The 18,672-nt window shown below is 38.4% G+C and overlaps 1 protein-coding gene across 3 annotated transcripts in view; it reads left to right on the forward strand.

Annotated features, from left to right (window-relative positions):
- LRRC8B (leucine rich repeat containing 8 VRAC subunit B) overlaps positions 1-18,672 on the forward strand; it is a 71,774-nt gene that overhangs the window by 10,718 nt on the left and 42,384 nt on the right. Inside the window, exons 2-3 of one of the 3 annotated variants that reach the window (XM_032247821.1) lie at positions 13,350-13,479; positions 14,158-14,271. The exons of 1 other annotated variant lie outside the window; for it this stretch is intronic. The gene's annotated coding sequence lies outside the window, so the exon portion shown is untranslated. The remainder of the gene's footprint in view (positions 1-13,349; positions 13,480-14,157; positions 14,272-18,672) is intronic. One more of the 3 variants, XM_032247820.1, reaches the window with a different exon arrangement.

Here is an 18,672-nt window from a genome sequence, read left to right on the forward strand (position 1 = left end):
ACTAAGATTGAGAAAGGCAAAGTAAAAATTGTCCCCAGTGTTACAACTAGTGACTGAATCAAGAACCTAAGACTCCCACAAAGTCATTTATTGCTTTTTCCATTAAAAATGGTAAGGAATGCCAGGTCTGGTAGGAGAGGCTTGAGGCTTGAGTTCAAGGCTGTGACACTACGATCATGCTATGAATAGCCACTATGCTCCAGCCTGGGCAACATAGCAAGACCCTGTTTCTTAAGAAATGTGCAAGTAGCTAGAGTGTTTTTCCTGGTTATTTTGTATATGCATTACTATGGTCTGAGTGTTGGTGTTCCAGCAAAATTCATGTGTTGAAACCTAATCCCAAGGTGACAGTGGTGACAGGTAGATGATTTGGAAGATGATTGGATTGCAAAGGCAAAGCTCTCATGAATTGAATTGGGTTTTTTTGTTTGTTTTGTTTGTTTGTTTAATTTTGATACAGGGTTTCACTCTGTTGCCCTTGCTGGAGTGCAGTGGCACGATCTTGGCTCACTGTAAACTCCACTACCTGGGTTCAAGTGATTCTCCTGCCTCAGCCTCCCAAGTCTGGTCTCGAACTCCTGACCTCAAGTGATCCACCCGCCCTGGCCTTCCAAAGTGCTGGGATTACAGGCGCGAGCCACTGTGCCCAGCCGGGATTGGTGTTCTTTTAAAGGAGGTGGGAGGGAGCTTGTTTGCCTCTTCCACCATGTGAGTATACACCAATAGGGCACCATCTATGAGGAACCAGCCGTCACCAGACACCAAGTCTGCTGGCCTCTTGATCTTGGAATTCCTAACCTCTGCAACTGTGAGAAATAAATGTTTGTTGTTTATAAGCCACCCCAGTATTTTGTTATAGGAGCCTGAATGGATTAAGACATGCATCATTTTTATTTATGCAGAGTAAAACCTTCCCAAGTAGTTTATGTGGCTGGTAGGGCTCCTTGTCCTATTTCCTGACCAGTATCACAAGATAAATAACAGTTCAGGTGTTCCAGATGTCCTAGAAAATTGTGAGCAAGGAGAACTCTGGCTGGTGGCAGGAGAGAAAAAGGCTAAATAAGAAATGGAGATCTTGAAGTGGGAAGATTTCTCCTTCCTTACAGATGAAATTTTGACATGACAAAGAACAGTTAGGAACTGATAGTGCCTTTGAAGGTCTGAACCAATGGACAGCAGAGAATCTCCCTCTTTCTTTCATAGAAGCAGTGACCCCCTTAAAGTGAAACGACAGCCATCCCCCACCACCACCCCAGTGATTTCCTTTGGGGACATTTTATACAGAGACTTGGAAGATAAACTTGTCACTTTCAGGAAAAATACTCATTGTAGTAAGTTATCTTCCCAACCACTCTTCCTTAACAGATGTCTCAGCTTTTAGTACTACAAAATAACTAAACATTTTAAGTAGCAGCCATCCACACTGCAGCATGAGTATGTCATTTCCAAAATTGGATGCTGTTTAAATGTTTCAATTAGCATCTTCAAGATTTTCTGATTTTTTTTTTTTTTAAGACAGAGCCTCACTTTGTTGCCTAGACTGGAATGCAGTGGCATGATCTCAGCTCACTGCAACCTCCACCTCCCTGATTCAAGCGATTTTCCTGCCTCAGCCTCCCAAGTAGCTGGGACTACAGGCACACACCACCACACCTGGCTAATTTTTGTATTTTTTAATAGAGACGGGGTTTTGCCATGTTGGCCATGCTGGTCTCGAACTCCTGACCTCAGGTGATCCAGCCGCCTTGACCTCCCAAAAGTGTTGGGATTACTGGCGTGTGTCATGGTGCCCAGCCCCTTAAAGGTTTTTTTTGTTTGTTTGTTGTTTGTTTGTTTCTAATACATCTGGCTTTAAAATCTCAGGAGCCTAGCAATAGTATCTCCTAGAAACATTGTATTTATTGAAATTTTAGGCTATTTTCCATTGTTGCTTTCTTAAAGGCAAAGAACACCTATTTTTCTAGTTAGAAGTGCCCCTTAATGCATTGACAACTCTGATAAGAAATTCTAGCCTTTTCTCTCTCAATCAGTAAAAGGCCTTTTCCCACCATATTGCCCTCTCCGCCCCCCATTTTTGGGTATTTCTAGCCTACTTTTTCATCTATGTGCCTTGTTACTATAGTGACAGGCACCATAGAAATAAGAGAACAAAGCAGATGTAATAAGCATCTACTAGGTGGTTCACAATGCTAAAAAGAGATCTAGAATTTTCAGGCATTGCTTTTTCTTCACTGATGGTAGAAATGGACCAGCCCAACATTGTCGGCGTACAGGGTCTGGGGTTATGGGCCAATTTGGACCCTACAATTCGGATTGTCCTTTACTTTATCAGTCCTTTTTCTACCCAGGAGTCATGAAGGTGAAGAAAGACCGCATGGAAAGTGTAATATAGAAATCGGGGCCACAAAAACAGTCAACAAGGACAGTTACTTCTGCTGTCAACAGTCAAAATGGACAGATACTTCTGCTGAAGTATTTTCCATGGGAGAGAATCTTGAACCAGCTGTAATGTTCTCCAGTCATTGATTCTTTTGCTTGATTTTGCATTCTTCAACTTAACCTTTCAATAGAAAGTTTACCAGCTTAGGTTTCTCCCACTTTAAGGTACTTAGCTTATATTAGATTTTTTTAAAATGCTACAGAAAAATAAATCTGGCCTACTAATAACTTGCAATATTTGCTCCTCGCCATTGTGGCCATTGAATTTTTAAAAATAAGTAGTTAAACAACTAATACATGCTAATTTTGTGCTTGTTTTAGAATTATAATTAAATGTTCAGCAGATGTTGTGAAAGTTATTGTTTTCCATAAGATCCAGGAGAAATTGTCCGTAATGTAAATTGTTTTTAACCTTCTACATGCATGTTCATTCTTTTATTTATTACATCTTCATCTATCATATTTCTGGATATCGCTAATCAATTACCTAAAGATTAAATAAATTGTTCCAGTTACTCAATTCTATCATCTTGGGCAATTATGATTAATTTTATTATTTTTTAAGTTTCATGTTGCTTATATTTTTATGTTTGGGGACCTGTGTAGTTTTAAAATAATACTATGTTTAGAATATAAAGTTGTGATACATGAATCAAATGTTTGGAACTGTAGAAGCTGAATGATCTATATGCCCGTTGCATTGCGATATGAGGGCCTGAAGCTCCTTCTACCTCTAAAGTCTTCCTTCTTTGCCTACCTGGCTCTTTTCTTTTTGCTTGATGAGCAAAAAAGTATACTTTGTCAATTTTGTTATCTCTTATAATGACTCTAACAGTGATGTGAAAATTGCTTGAATCAACCCCCACACTTTGAGTTTTAAGAAACCCACACAGTAACCTTCCCCACCCATGTCAGCTTTTCCCCTTTGTGGCATGAATGAAAGAACAAGAGCATTGGAGTGGGAGTTGGAACACCCAGTGCTGACCATGGCACAGCCTCTGCCCGGGGTGGGTTGGAGATATTAACCTATACACAGCATACGGCTTCACCAGGAACAGCCCAGGAGCCCCAAGGAAGGTTTTGAGAGATTATATCAGATTTGTTTTGGGAAGTAACACTGCAGCTGTATGGAGGGAGTGCTGAAGATGGGACAGATCATATTGTGAGACCAAGTAGGGCAGTGGGATGAAGTAGAGGAGACTAGTATGAAAGTTAGTTTTAAAAAAGCCGCAGGAGTAAATATTCTATTTCCTTTTATCACAAGATCCTATGGTAATTACTTAAGTCAAAGTGTGATTATTGACATCTTACTAGTTTTACTGTAACTTCTAAGTTTTCAAACATTTTTCAGAGAAGGAGTAGATTAAGTTTTGAACCAAATGATTTGGGGTCTCCTAAATTGTTAAATTTCAGGTTACCAGTGAGTGCACTTTATATTCGCACAACTTTAAAAATCATAACATCTAAACATGGATGTCTTGTGTCTGGAAATGGGAAAAGATTTGGGAGAAGTACTATTTGTTCTGTGGAAGAATAATGACATTTTGTACAGGAAAGGTTTGCCAAAACCAGGTAATCCCTCCAGGCAGTGTAGTTCATTGTCTAGCTCATTGTCTTCCAGAAAGCTAAAAATCTTTGAGCTCATTGGGTAGGGTTTCCTGGCCTAGAGAGAATAGAGGTTGTATTTGTGAGAAGCTTATTCTTTCATGAACTGCTGTTCTCTAAAACCTCCTGGGCGGAGAGAGTTCCCATCACTTTTGATGTTGTCATCACTGTGAAAGTAGAAAGTGGACCAGGCAGAATTATTTCTATTTTTATCAATTAAAAAACTGGCTTTCTGAGAGACTGCATAACTTGGCTAAAGTTAAGGCAGATGATACGCAGGATAAGAGTTCAGGCTCCTCCATCTTATTGCTGACATCTACTACTGTACCATGTGCCTGAAGTAGCCACTTTCACACATTCTTTGGAACAGAAAGCATTGACTATACCAAGAATCAAATTTTCCTGATAATTTTAGTAACTATTCTCTTGATATAATCTACAAATTACTTTTGGTAACTATTCTCTTGATATAATCTACAAATTATTTAAATAAATTTATTTAAGTAAATAAATTTATTTAAGTAAATAATTTGTGGCTTAAAAATTTTTAATGTGATATATGAGTTTTACCTTGAAAAGTTGTAAAATCCTGGGAGCATTTGAAACTTGAACACAAACCCAAGGCTACTCTTATGTACCGAAAATACAGAACTAGATAGAGACCTCCTGGCCTTGATCATGAAACCTCCTTGTCATGAAACCATGGCATCCTGGTTATTACTTATTTCTTTTTTTTTCTTTTTTTTTTTGAGACGGAGTTTCCCTCTTGTTACCCAGGCTGGAGTGCAATGGCGCGATCGCAGCTCACTGCACCCTCCGCCTCCCGGGTTCAGGCAATTCTCCTGCCCCAGCCTCCTGAGTCGCTGGGATTACAGGCATGCGCCACCATGCCCAGCTGATTTTTTTGTATTTTTAGTAGAGACGGGGTTTCACCATGTTGACCAGGATGGTCTCGATCTCTTGACCTCGTGATCCACCCACCTCGGCCTCCCACAGTGCTGGGATTACAGGCTTGAGCCACCGCGCCCGGCCCAATTACTTATTTCTTGAACCTGCACCTACCTTTAGCTAAGGGACTAGAGAAGAGTGTCAGCTGCTAGGGCAAGCTTTTGAGCTCCCTGGTTCAATTCTGACAGTGGTTCAGTCTCCTATGAGCTTCAGAGTCAAGGTGGTTCTTCTATCTGCTCCGCCCCATCTGAAGCACTTATTATGATTATAATAAAATAACGGAGTATTTGTTTAATCTTTGTCTCTGTCACCAGACTATAAATTCCATGAGGTAGAGATAGCACCGGTTTGAGGATATCATTGGTTTTGTTTATTTTATTGCTTCTCCAGTGTCATTTACCACGTAATGACCACTAAATAGTTACTGAATGAGTGAGTGAGTGAATAAATGAATGAATACATGTTTAGCCTGTTGAGCTAAGCTGCTTTTTATTTTTCTCAGAGATCTCTTTGAAGAATATTCATATTGATACTTGTTTTTCCATTATAAATTTACTAGTTATGCATGTTTAGATAAGTTGCATAACTGTCTCAGTTGCCTAATCTGTAAAGTGGAGAAAAATCTCATGAGGTTGTTGAGAGCTTTAAATAGTTTATATAAGCACTTATAAAAATATTTAACATAAAGTTATCTCATCATGAATATTGGCATGCATGATTGTTATAATATACAAGCATATTCAACTACTTCATTCTCACATCAGCTACTTGTTAGGGCCTATCTGTCTTCACATTAGACTTGTTTCGTTTTATGTACTAGGAGGAACTGTTAGGGCAAGCTCCACCTGATTTATCTACTGTAAGTTGTCAGTTCAGTTAACTAGGCTTAAATCTACTTTTTCCTGCTAATTTTTAAAGCAGAGTCAAATTACTTAATGCTGAAAAATTAGGCTTGCATAGTTGTTGATCTAATAAAAACACTATTGACAAAATATAAAAAATTATAGCTGTCTCAGAACCACATCACAAAAGCCTCTAAATTTTTGTTACAGCCTGAAACTTGTTCAATCTTCACATTTTCTGAAATTCAGCCTAATTCAGTAAATAGACAAGTAAGAGAAAACTATGGTCCTTCACATTTTTAATGCGTATTTTGAGACATGTAGACTAAAGTATTCAAAGTAACAAGTCGAAGGTATAAATTCCCATTTTTATTTGTTAGGAGTATCAGAACTTCTTTGATTCTTTTTCTGTTGTGCAGGTAGGTAACAAAAACCAGTGAGTGGTATTTTCCTTTTTGTAAAGCAATCTATACAAGAGAAAATGTATTCTAATATTATCTAAGTTTTGAAAAACTGATTTTTTTAAAGATGGAGTCTTGCTCTGTCACCCAGGCTGGAGTACAGTGATCTTGGCTCACTGCAACTTCTGCCTCCTAGATTCAAGTGATTCTTCTGCCTCAGCCTCCTACGTAGCTAGGATTACAGGTGTGCACCACCACACCCAGCTAATTTTTTTTTTTTTTTATTTTTTTTTATTTTTAGTAGAGATGGGATTTCACCGTGTTGGCTAGGCTGGTCTCAAACTCCTGACCTCAGTCAGTCCACCCACCTCAGCCTCCCAAAGTGCTGGGATGACAAGCTTGAGCCACTGTGCCTGACCACCCCTGCACCTCCTGCCCTTTTTTTTTTTTTTTTTGAGATGGGCTCTTGCTCTGTTTCAGGCTGAAGTGCAGTGGCACTGTCATGGCTCACTGGAGCCTCAACCTCCCAGGCTCCGGCTATCTTTCTGCCTCAACTTCCTGAGCAGCTGGGACCACAGTTGTGTGCCACCAAGCCTGGCTCATTATTATTATTATTTGTAGAAATGAGGTCTTGCTGTGTTGCCCAGGCTGGTTTTGAACTCTTGGACTCAAGTGATTCTTCCTCCTTGGTCTTCCAAAGTGCTGAGATTACAGGCATGAGCCACTGTGCCCAGATGATTTTTAAAATCTCTGTTTTTGCAGAACAAGATGTAAGAATATATAGTTATTCGGTGTGTGCAGTAGGGTTTCATGAGAAGGGAACGGAAATAAAGGGAAGGATTCTATTGTTCAGTAGTTTACACTTTTGATTCTTCTTGTTTTCCTCTCCAATAACATCCCAGAGATATTACACATGGTGAAGTCATATTAAAAAAAAATCACTTCTAAACAAAATGCTTCTTTCCAAATGAGATTCCGGTTTTGGTGCTTTATTGTCAGTGTGCTGGGAATTTTGGAATGTTCTCTGTGTATTTCCATTATTTTGACCTAATCGTCTCATTTGGATTTACCAGGCTCAGCAGCTGTTGTTTTTATCGACTATCACTGAGTCGTATTAATGATCAAAGTTGAAAAATCCTTTTTCTGTGTTGGCCTAGATTATTCAGTTTTATAACATTTAAGCTTGTTCTCCAATATCTGTGATTTTTATTTGCTTGTAAGAATTCTTACAATAGCCGGGCGCGGTGGCTCACGCCTATAATCCCAGCACTTTGGGAGGCCGAGGCGGGTGGATCACGAGGTCAAGAGATCGAGACCATCCTGGTCAACATGGTGAAACCCCGTCTCTACTAAAACTACAAAAAATTAGCTGGGCATGGTGGCGCATGCCTGTAATCTCAACTACTCAGGAGGCTGAGACAGGAGAATTGCCTGAACCCAGGAGGCGGAGGTTGCGGTGAGCCGAGATCGTGCCATTGCACTCCAGCCTGGGTAACATGAGTGAAACTCCGTCTCAAAAAAAAAAAAAAGAATTCTTACAATAGTAATATCTCAGTGAGTACTTTAGATAGGCTGAGCCTATTTGCAGATCTCTCACAGGATCATAGTGAAGGTTGCAGGATGAACACTGCTTTCCTGATGAATCCATCTATTCTCTTTTCTACTGGAGGAAGAAAAAAACCTCAATTCCATTGAATTTAAGTACTCTTTGGTATAACATGATAGTTGTTTGTAGTTTGATATTAGTGATTTTCCTTTGACAAAGCCGAATGCAAAGTTGAGAAGTCAAAGACATTGAGAATGTCCTAGGATAGCATAAATTCAAAATTATAACCATTTTTTTGGATACAATTGGGAGTTTTATTTGAAGAAGGAATCAGATGTTGAATTTTGCCTTTTAAATTTTTTAACATAATAGAAATTTTTCTTACACAGTTGAAAACAGACATTGCTTTCTTTGTGATTTCTTTTTAGGGTTCCCTCAATTTGTTTGTTTTAATTATAAGGCAGTAGCTTTTTAGGTCTAAGAAAGATACTAGGTATGCTGTTACATTCCTCCCAGGATGAGTTTTGTTGATTCTTAATTCCATCTGATCTCTGCATTATCACATGCCCTTTTTCTTTAGGGAGGTTAAATTTATTCTCCTTATATGTTTAGGATTCAAAGCAATAGCTTTCCTTGTTGTCTAGTGATATGGTCAATGATTTCTGCATTTACAGATAAAGATAAGCATTAACAATGTGTTTTATTAATTATAAAATCATTTTTACATAAATAATCACATTTGATTCTGACACTTTAGAAAGGGAGAATGGAAGAATGGCTGCAATTAATTCCTGTTCCTCAGAGAAGTCACATAATATACTCAAAATTTTATGTAATCAGAGGGCAGAACAAGAACCAGGCCTTTTAGCTCTGTGTCCAGTGTTCTTTCCACCCTGTTATACTGTGTCTGTATGTCCTGTCCAAGGCATTTACCAAAACATTTCCCATACAGAATTTGGGTAATATGCTGAATAAAACTGTTGTGTCAAATTTTAATAAACTCTATAAAACCAAGTGAATATCCTTCAGTGCATTCCCTATTAAGCGTGAGTTATTACACTATATGTATGGTGAGAGAGGTTTCCTGCTTTCAAGGCCAACGACATAGCGTCTAACTTCAGAGGTAAAAATGAGCGAGAGGACAACAATAAGACAGATGTCCCAAGGAGGCATATGACTCACAAGTTCAGTGGAAACATCGTAGGAGGTGAGGCTTGCAGGATGTGATAGCATTTGGAAAGATGAAGAAGGGGGTGGACGGGAAATGTTTGAGCAGAGGTGTGTAGGAAAGAATTATGCAGTACTGAAATCATTGCAGATGAAATGATACATTCGGGATGTGCTTCAAAACACTTGGCATGGGTATGATAGGAGTTGATTGTTGGGGCTGGGTAAACGGTATATGGGGGACCCTTATTATTTATACTTTTATATACATTAGAAAATTTTCATAAGGACTTTTAAAAATAAAAATGGTATATTATGTGCTTTTTGGACAGTAGGTAGGCTAGCCTATCTGGAAATAGAGAGCATGTTCAAAGGCATAGTGGGACAGGTTGGAAAAGCAGCCTGGCACCAAATTTGATGGTGGGAGAGGATTTGTGAATGTATGCCGTGGAGTCTTAGTGAGTGCTAGTATGCACTGGTTCATTGGTTGGACTTGAGTTCTACTTGACTGTGAGCCCAAGGTGGAGTTGCAGTCCAGTGTTGGCATCTTATCAAGGATGGCAGTAACTCCACTTCATCTGCTTAAGGACTGTCACATCTAATGTGCCGTATTCCGTTCAGGAGCCACATTTAAAGAGGACTTTTTGTGAACCAGGTTTCAACGTTGAGATATATCAAGCACAGAAAAGTAACTCACACCTTCTTAGCAATCTTCTTTCTCTCAGAACACTCCATCAGCTCATGGTTGTCTACCTGGAATAGACATATTTCCCCTTCCTCCAAGCCTCTCTACTACTCCCTTTCAAACTCTTTCTTTTGAGAGCCAAAGAATGGGCAATAAAAAGCAAATTAAGCACATTACCATGATTCCTGAGTGATATGAAGGTATATAATCACAATGGCATCTGACTCAACCTCCTGCAAACAGACTTCAACAGCCGACTGAGCTACACACAGAATGGAGGAGCCCTTGCTGTAGCTTTCTGAAGCAAAGTTCCTCCTCCTTCCTGCTGAAAATATTTCTCTATTGCTAAATAAAAAAGAGAAGAGATATATCATAGAAGTTTGGGTAATTGATAATATTAAGGAATTGCTAATTATTTGGATATGATTCAGTAGTAATGCTAGAGTTGACACACATAAGCTTGTGAAAACTGTTGTGTTATAGGAATTTTACAAGCTAGTTAAACACAGTCATAAAAACTGAATTGTACAAACTTACAATAAAGTATTAAAAGTAAAATAAATACTCAAAACTTTCATTCCCTAATTACTTTGCTTTAATTTGTTGCTATCTGTGCACTTAAAGTTGTGTCTAAGCTGTCTGCAGAGTAGAAGTTCTATATAATGATGTGCGACACAGCGCTTCTCAACTCCATATTCAGTAACATCATGTTGGTAATTTGAAATTGGCCATGGTGGGAATCATGGAAAATGGCAAAGAACCAGGGTCCTTGTTTTTTCTCTCAGAAAACTGGTTGTTAAATGTTCACCGGCGTGCCACTGGATATAATTATGAAACTGTGGTTTTGTCTTAAAGACTCTTTCTGTTTTAGAGATCCATACTGAAATAAGACAGAATATATCTAGAATCTGTTTGCAAATACTCCAGTGAGGGTGGATATTGTGATTGTTGAATCAGTGTTGGGCAGATGGGTTTCATTGTACCACTCTCCCAACTTTTGTGTATGTTAAAAATTTTCCATAATAAAAAGTTAAAACAGCAATTATGGAATGTTACAATGAAAATAAGTTGCCTGTACTTATTTAGACATAGATAGCAATCCAGTCTGGTACCTGCCTGTCCTTCAAATTCTGATGCTAACATTTCTTTGATAAAATCTTATTCTCAAAGTTTGGAGCACTTATTTTGTAAATGGTTCACATATTTTGTAAATTGATTTTAAAGACTGTTTCTCTGCTGGGCGTGGTGGCTCACGCCTGTAATCCCAGCACTTCGAGCGCTGAGGCAGGCGGATCACGAGGTGAGAAAATCGAAACCATCCTGGCCAACATGTGTGAAACCTCGTCTCTACTAAAATACAAAAAAATTAGCCGGGCATGGTGGCGCGCAACTATAGTCCCAGCTGCTCAGGAGGCTAAGGCCGGCGAATCGCTTCAACCTGGGTGGCGGAGGATGCCGTGAGCTGAGATCGGGCCACTGCACTACAGCCTGGGCGACGGAGCAAGCCTCCATCTCAAAAAAAAAAATCTGTTCCTCATTAAATAAAATAAAAATGAGGTTTATCATGCCCATCAAGGCAAAAAATCCACTAGAGCCTTCCCTAGGACAGCGAAAAGCTCTCTTCAATGTGCTGCTGGTGGGGGCATGCATTTGTTGGATTGCAATCCTATTTGCAAAACCAGTTGTATGAATAGGGAAAAATGAATCAAGTAATTGCTCAGAAGGCTACTTGCAGCTACATGACAGCTGTGTACCCTTTAGATTTATTTTCAGTCTAGCTGATTTGAGTCATTGCCCAAAAAAGGAGTGCTGTCAAGTGAATTGTCTTTTATGCAGATGATGACAGCCTTTCTAAAAATAAATATTGCCTTGCTGATATAAGTGATGTGTTTGGAATTATTGGCCTATGAATTAAATTAATCCTAATCCAAATGATTTTAAAAGTTCTAGCTTAGATAATATACTGATTACATTTCACAAAGAGCAGAAAAGACCAATATTTTTTTCTAGCATATATTTAGACATCAAATGGAAAAGTTATAGCATGAATTAGTCAGAATACATCATTTTTTTTCTAAGTTTGAAGTCTTTATTTCATTATTAATATAAATTTGGAGTATGATAATAGTTCCTCCTTGGATTTGATTATGCAATAATACAAACTAAATCCAGTTGACCAGGAAAAAAAATTTATGTTGAGTAATGAATGCAAATGGCCACTATGAATATCCCATCAAACACAGGGTAGTGAGGAAATGATTAGGTTTTCTAATGGGGACAGAGAAGGACAATCAGAACCTTGAGAGGGAAGGTAGTCTATTTTGTCTTGTAATTTTAAGTTAATGTGAGTTTCTGGTGTGTGTAGAAGAAATACAGGCTTAGACCATTCTCTTATGAAAACAACAGGTGCAAACTCAGGTTTGTTTTGAGCCCTCAGTTTTGTTTCACCCTGGCCCCAAACAGATACTGCAAATAGGAATTGAAATCAGGGAAGCCAGAAGTCAGAAGAGTGTGGGTAGGAGAAAAATCATTATAACTTCTTCTCATAAGACAGAACTGGACAGAAAAACCACCTGGAGAAACTGAGAGCCTTTGTTGACACTTTGCTGCAGTTTTTCCCATGTTAATTCCTTTGTACCGATACCTTTCAGGGCTCTGCAGGGTGTCACCACAACATACATCCTGAGTTTCTTTGGGACATATAAATATAATAGAAATCATAGTTTGAAATTAAGTTGGAGCATGGAGATTGGGTGTGATTCCCAAGAAAAAAAGCACATATTAAGTTTTTGAAGTGAGATAATCACAGGTTTATGATTATTCACTCAGAAACTATTTACTGAGCCCCTACTACCTGGGCTAGGTGATGGGATGCCTCAGTGAGCCCTGCATATAGAAGCCCTGTGCTTCCAGAGCTTACTGCTTACTTTGCGGAGACAAGCGATAAACAAAATAAGTATATAATACATTAAACGGAGACAGACTCTATAGGAAAAACAAAGCCAGAGCAAGTCTTCAAAATTAAATTCCCAAGGAATATGTTTTCCAACTCTTATCAAAGCTAGCAAAGAAAGGAGATTGATATTTATAAAAATATAAAACATACCACATCAGAAATTCCTTCATGTTTCTATTAACCCTGTTGATATGCTAAATATATTCACTATCTCTATTAGAGAACAAATTTAAGATGAAGTAGCTTGGGAGAGGTAGCAGCTTTTTAACACTGAAGGGAAATGAAAAATCTGCCCTTATGTTTTGTTAGTGAGTTGGCAGTTCATGATCGGGAAGACAATGAGCACCTGCAATAGGGAGGCTGGAGGTTATTTTTAAAAAGAATGTCTTTGATTGCTTCCAATTCTATTTCTCTCCAGTTGGACAATCAAGTAGAAGCCATTTGAAGAGATGTTTTGTAGTTATGTGCATGCGGGTGTGCATGTGTGGGTGTTTTCGAACATATAGACTTTGTATTTTAATGAATTCAGTCATCTTCATAAAAAACTAAATTGTCCCAACTTTAAATGGAAATATTATGAAAGGAAGGTCTTAAATGAATTCTTTTATATGGGAGATGGACTGAGGCTGCATTGAGTTCTTTATTTTAAATAACTTTTAAAAAAATTACCAAGTGCAGGTCTTTAAATCCAACATTGGTCTGGGTGTTCAGCAAAAACAAACAACCTATCAAATTCATTTACATTTTTTCCTCTTCCTAGGGCTCCAGCTTGTGTTTCCAGCTGCCTGCTAGACCTCACTACCTGGATGGCCCACAGGTGCTGCAAACTCAGTGTTTTAAATACGGACTCATTAGCCTTCTCCATCATTGACCCTGTGGCCAAAGTGAGAGTAAGTCACTTGTCCTTGAGTCCTGGCCCTCCTTAACATCTAATCTGCTACCAAGTCTTTCTGATGGGTGCCTCAAGAGGTCTAGTGTCTATGCCCATAAGCTAATTAGCAGAGCACCTGCTTGAAAGTGCTCAATAGTAGTACGTTTACTTCTATCCCCTCTTCTGTTCACACTCAGTCACATCTTAGTTCAAGCTTCCTTTCCTGTTTATACTCTGGACAATTGATTTATCCTGGTCTCCTCCCTATGTATATATCTCCTTTCTAACAAGTTGTTCATGCTGCTACCAAAGTGGCAGATTTTAACTTTTTTAATTTAAGATTCGACACTGATGGATTAAGCCCCTTTCACAAATACCTTTTTTTGGTTCCATAGAACGGTACCTGTGTATCTTTAGGAATGGACCTAAGTGGACTTTTCATCTCACCTTCTCAGCTTTCCCACTAGATTCACTCTGGAGAACAGTACTCAGTTAACCTTAGCTATGTCAAACCTTTAATAAAGTATAAAACCTTAATTATGTTAATAATTAGCCTTGATTTGAAATGAAAGAGCAAAATTCAGCAGAGAGCTCCTTGGTCTTCCACTGAATATTGGATTATTAACTAGCACTTTATAACAGAGCCTTTCACCATCCCAACTTTACTGCTCTTCCCTTTTTCCATCTCTCTCATCAGCCACAACCCACAGTCGTGCCTACATTCCTTCTTTCCTGGTCAGTCTCACTGATAACACCGTGGTCTGGACTCTCACTGCTTCAGCGCTGAGTTACTGTGGCGGGAGTCTGACTGGTTCCCTCACCTTCATTTCCTGCAGCCCCTGATCCTGCCCCATTGTATTTCTCATGCCTCACCAGGTTAATTTTCCTAAAATATTGCTTGTATTCTATTTTAGAATCTATCATTGTTCTATTTTGTGAGTCAGTTCAAGCCATACTCATAGTTTGGAATCTTCAACCCTAAATGTCCTCACTACAGTTATTTGTGAAGTCATCTCCCTTTGGCTGTGAAGATCCTCTGCTGCCTCGCTGCTCTTCCTCAGGCAACACCCCTCTGCTCTTGCCCTCCCACTACCCGCTGGAGATCTTTTTCCTGCTCCAGCCCTGCATATCCCTAAGGGCTCAGAGACACCTTATCTATGTTGCCTTCTCCATTCCCTGAGCCATACCTGTTCACCTTGTGAAAGGAAGCTTTGGATGGTTGGAAGAGCACCATGTTTGATGTCAGTTATGGGATCAAGCTCTTGCTCACTAGCCACGTGTCTTCAGCAACTATTTTTTTTTTTTCCCTCACTGACCTGGTATCCTTATCCTAAAGTCAACTGTATGATTCAAATGACTATGAAAAAAATGCTCCATAAACTTTTGAGCATTATATAGATGTTCAGAGTTGTTCAACTCTACTATTTAATCCTTGATTTTTTTCTGTTCACTTTGTGTATAAATTTCCCATTTTCCTAACTTTATAAGTGTTTTAAGGATAGATATAAAAAGAAATACACTTTCTTGTCTTATTCGGCCCATACCACAGCAAATGCTCAATGAATTCTCCCTGCCAAGAGAATTCAATGAATATAACTATATTCGTAAAGGACCAGGCACTGTGGTGAAAGTACAGTATTTGATAAAGTGAGTGAAGAAGTAACAAGAGGAAAAGAGGGTGCCCAAAGAAAAGGGGACTGACTAGGGGACTGGCCTGCCGCAGTACTTTTTGGTGCATCCACAGACAAGCTCTGAATGAGAACCACTAGCCAGGCTCTTTAACCTCTTAACATCATGGCAATAGAACTGGCTCACTTTCTTAAGGGTGACACTGTTCCTAGCACATAGTAGGCTCTCAAGTGTTTCTAGAATTCACTAACCACATGATTTGCATATTATATATATATACTTGCATGTACCATGGCAATAGATTTGTCTGTCACTGCTTATTAACAGTTTTTTTCCTTTTAAATTTCATTCTTATCCAGAGTAGCAGCTTTATCTGCAGAGTAGCACTAATATTCAGATTTCCACTGTGTTTGTGCAGTGTCTAATAGGGGCTGCCTGATCACTAGCTAAGGTCATAGGTAGTTCAGGAACTACCTTCTTATTTAGATTGCTAGGAAGTTTTCATAAAAATATTGTACTGTATTTAATAAACTTAAATTCTGCTTAAGATCAAAAATAAGTATAAAGAATAATACTTAGTAAATGAGAATTTATTTTATTTTTGCATGGTGCCTTCTAGCCCCTTCTCCCACACCCAACCAACCTCCTTGGCATAAGAAGAGATATGGTAATAGAGCCTGGAAATTGATGATCCTGCTTAGTATCCGTCTTAGCAGAAAAATGTAACCATAGTGAGTTTTGTCTGCTAACACTATCCTTGGACAATAAGAATAATTGTTAGGTACTTATAATAACACTTACTATGTTTAGGCCACTAAGTCAGTTAAAAAGTGGACTAATCAGTAAGATACATTTTCTGGTTTTAAAGAGCTTATAATTTACAGTAGTTTAAAGGGAATGACAGTAAACCCAGCAAAATAATTAAAAGAAATGCAAGATACTTGGTTACCTAAGAAGCAAAAGGTACATTTTTTTCCCCAAAGTAAGTCATTAAAGATTGCAATTGTTTATACCAGAGTCGATTTACTAGCATGAAAATGATTCAGTTGAGTGAATGCTTGTGTTCTAGATGAGCAAGCCTGGCTACAGAAAAAGACATTTGCATAGAAGATTGGGGAGACTGCCAAACAACAAAATGAAGAATTATGCTTTCGAATTCCTTTTATTACTGCCTTGATTAAATTGATGTTTCCAAGGAAATGGATTTTTAGATGAAATTTTAATAGTACTTCAGATAATTCCAATTGTGTTCTTTCATTTTACTTGGCTTTCACAATATACTCATATTTGGTTTCACTTCCTGGTTAGTGCACACAAGCCTGTTGCTGGGAAATATTTAAATAAAGTGTTGATGAGAGAAGACTATTGTTTCACAGCAGAGGAAAGCATGTTGGTTTGATTTAGACCTAGTTCATGTAGTAATTTTTATAGAAATCAAATTTCTGACACGGAAATTGGTTAAAAACACCCTTTAAAAATAATTTAAAAGACTTATTTGGTAATGAAATTTAGTTACCTTGTGAAATCATCTCTTCCACAGAACTGTTTGATTAGGTACCAGTTGTGCAACAAATGAAATGTTTGCCCATAATTAGAGTAATTGTAATTTGATTTTAAACGTAGGTTTGATGGCATGGTGAGTGTCATAATGCCAAATGATTTTTCCATTGATTAAGGGCCCAGTGTATTCTTAAGTTGATAATTTCCTCACAGTATGTTTAACCTGGCCAGAATATCTCAGGTACCCTTTTGTGTGTAAATGACTGTTGTTCTGTGTTACAGCTTCATAGAAAATCTTTGCCTATTAATTCTAAGAGTGGTATTTTTTACCATTAAGCATTTAATTCTACCAGAGTACTCAGGTACTACATAGTCTAAAAAAGTACAAATAAAATTTCTCTCTTGAAAAAGTCAGTTAAGACTTTGAAGAGACACCTGCTTCCTCAAAATCTAATTGCTTTGTACATTTGCATCAGTTTACTGGCTAAATCTGATAGTTAAATGTTTTTTTTTATTATACTTTATTTTCTGGGCTACATGTGCAGATCTTGCAGGATTGTTCCATAGGTATACACATGCCATGGTGGTTTGCTGCCTCCATTTCTCCCAGTGTTATCCCTCCCCAATCTTCCCCACCCCCTGCTATCCCTAGCCCAGCCCCCCAATCCCCAACAGACCCCAGTGTGTGATGTTCCCCTCCATGTGTCCATGTATTCTCATTGTTCAACACCTGCCTATGAGTGAGAACATGTGGTGTTTGATTTTCTGTTCTTCTGTCAGTTTTCTGAGAATGATGGTTTCCAGATACATCCATGTCCCTGCAAAGGACATGAACTCATCCTTTTTCATGGCTACATAGTATTCCATGGTGTATATGTGCCACATTTTCTCTATCCAGCCTATCATTGATGGGCATTTGGGTTGGTTCCAGGTCTTTGCTATTGTAAACAGTGCCATAATATATGTGTGCATGTGTATTTATAATGGAATGATTTATAATCCTTTGGGTATATATCCAGTAATGGGATTGCTGGGTCAAATGTATTTCTAGTTCTAGATCCTTGAGGAATCACCACACTGTCTTCCACAATGGTTGAACTAATTTATACTCCCACCAACAGTGTAAAAGCCCTCCTATTTCTTCACATCCTCTCCAGCATTTGTTGTCTCCTGATTTTTAAATGATCGCCATTCTGACTTGAGTGAGATGGTGTCTCAAAGTGGTTTTGATTTGCATTTCTCTAATGACCAGTGATCATGACCATTTTTTCATATGTTTGTTGGCCGCATAAATGTCTTGTTTTGAAAAGTGTCTGTTCATATCTTTGCCTACTTTTTGATGGGGTTGTTTCTTTCTTGTAAATTTGTTTTAGTTCTTTGTAGATCATGGACATTAGCTCTTTGTCAAATGGGTAGCTTGCAAAAATTTTTTCCCATTCTGTTGGTTGGCGGTTCACTCTAATGATTGTTTCTTTTGCTGTGCAGAAGCTCTTAAGTTTAATTATATCCCATTCATCTATTTTGGCTTTTGTTGTCATTGCTTTTGGTGTTTTAGTCATGAAGTCTTTCCCTATGCCTATATCCTGAATGGTTTAGCTTAGGCTTTCTTCTAGGGTTTTTATGGTGTTACGTCTTATGTTTAAATCTTTAATCCATCTGGAGTTAATTTTTATATAAGGTGTAAGGAAGGGGACCAGTTTCAGCTTTCCTCACCTGGCTAGCCAGTTTTCCCAACACCATTTATTAAACAAGGAGTCCTTTCCCCATTGCTTGTTTTTGAGAGGTTTGTCAAAGATCAGTTGGTTGTAGATGTGTGGCGTTACTTCCGAGGCCTCTATTCTGTTCCGTTGGTCTGTATCTCTGTTTTGGTACCAGTACCATGCTGTTTTGATTACTGTAGCCTTGTAGTATAGTTTGAAGTCAGGGAGTGTGATGCCTCCAGCTTTGTTCTTTTAGGATTGTCTTGGCTATGCAGGCTCTTTTTTAGTTCCATATGAAGTTTAAGATGGTTTTTTCCAGTTCTGTGAAGAAGGTCAATGGTAGCTTGATGGGGATAGCATTGAATCTGTAAATTACTTTGGGC

Source organism: Sapajus apella, unplaced genomic scaffold, assembly GCF_009761245.1.
Source record: "Sapajus apella isolate SASKATOON/1434 unplaced genomic scaffold, GSC_monkey_1.0 scaffold64, whole genome shotgun sequence".
NCBI lineage: Eukaryota > Metazoa > Chordata > Mammalia > Primates > Cebidae > Sapajus > Sapajus apella.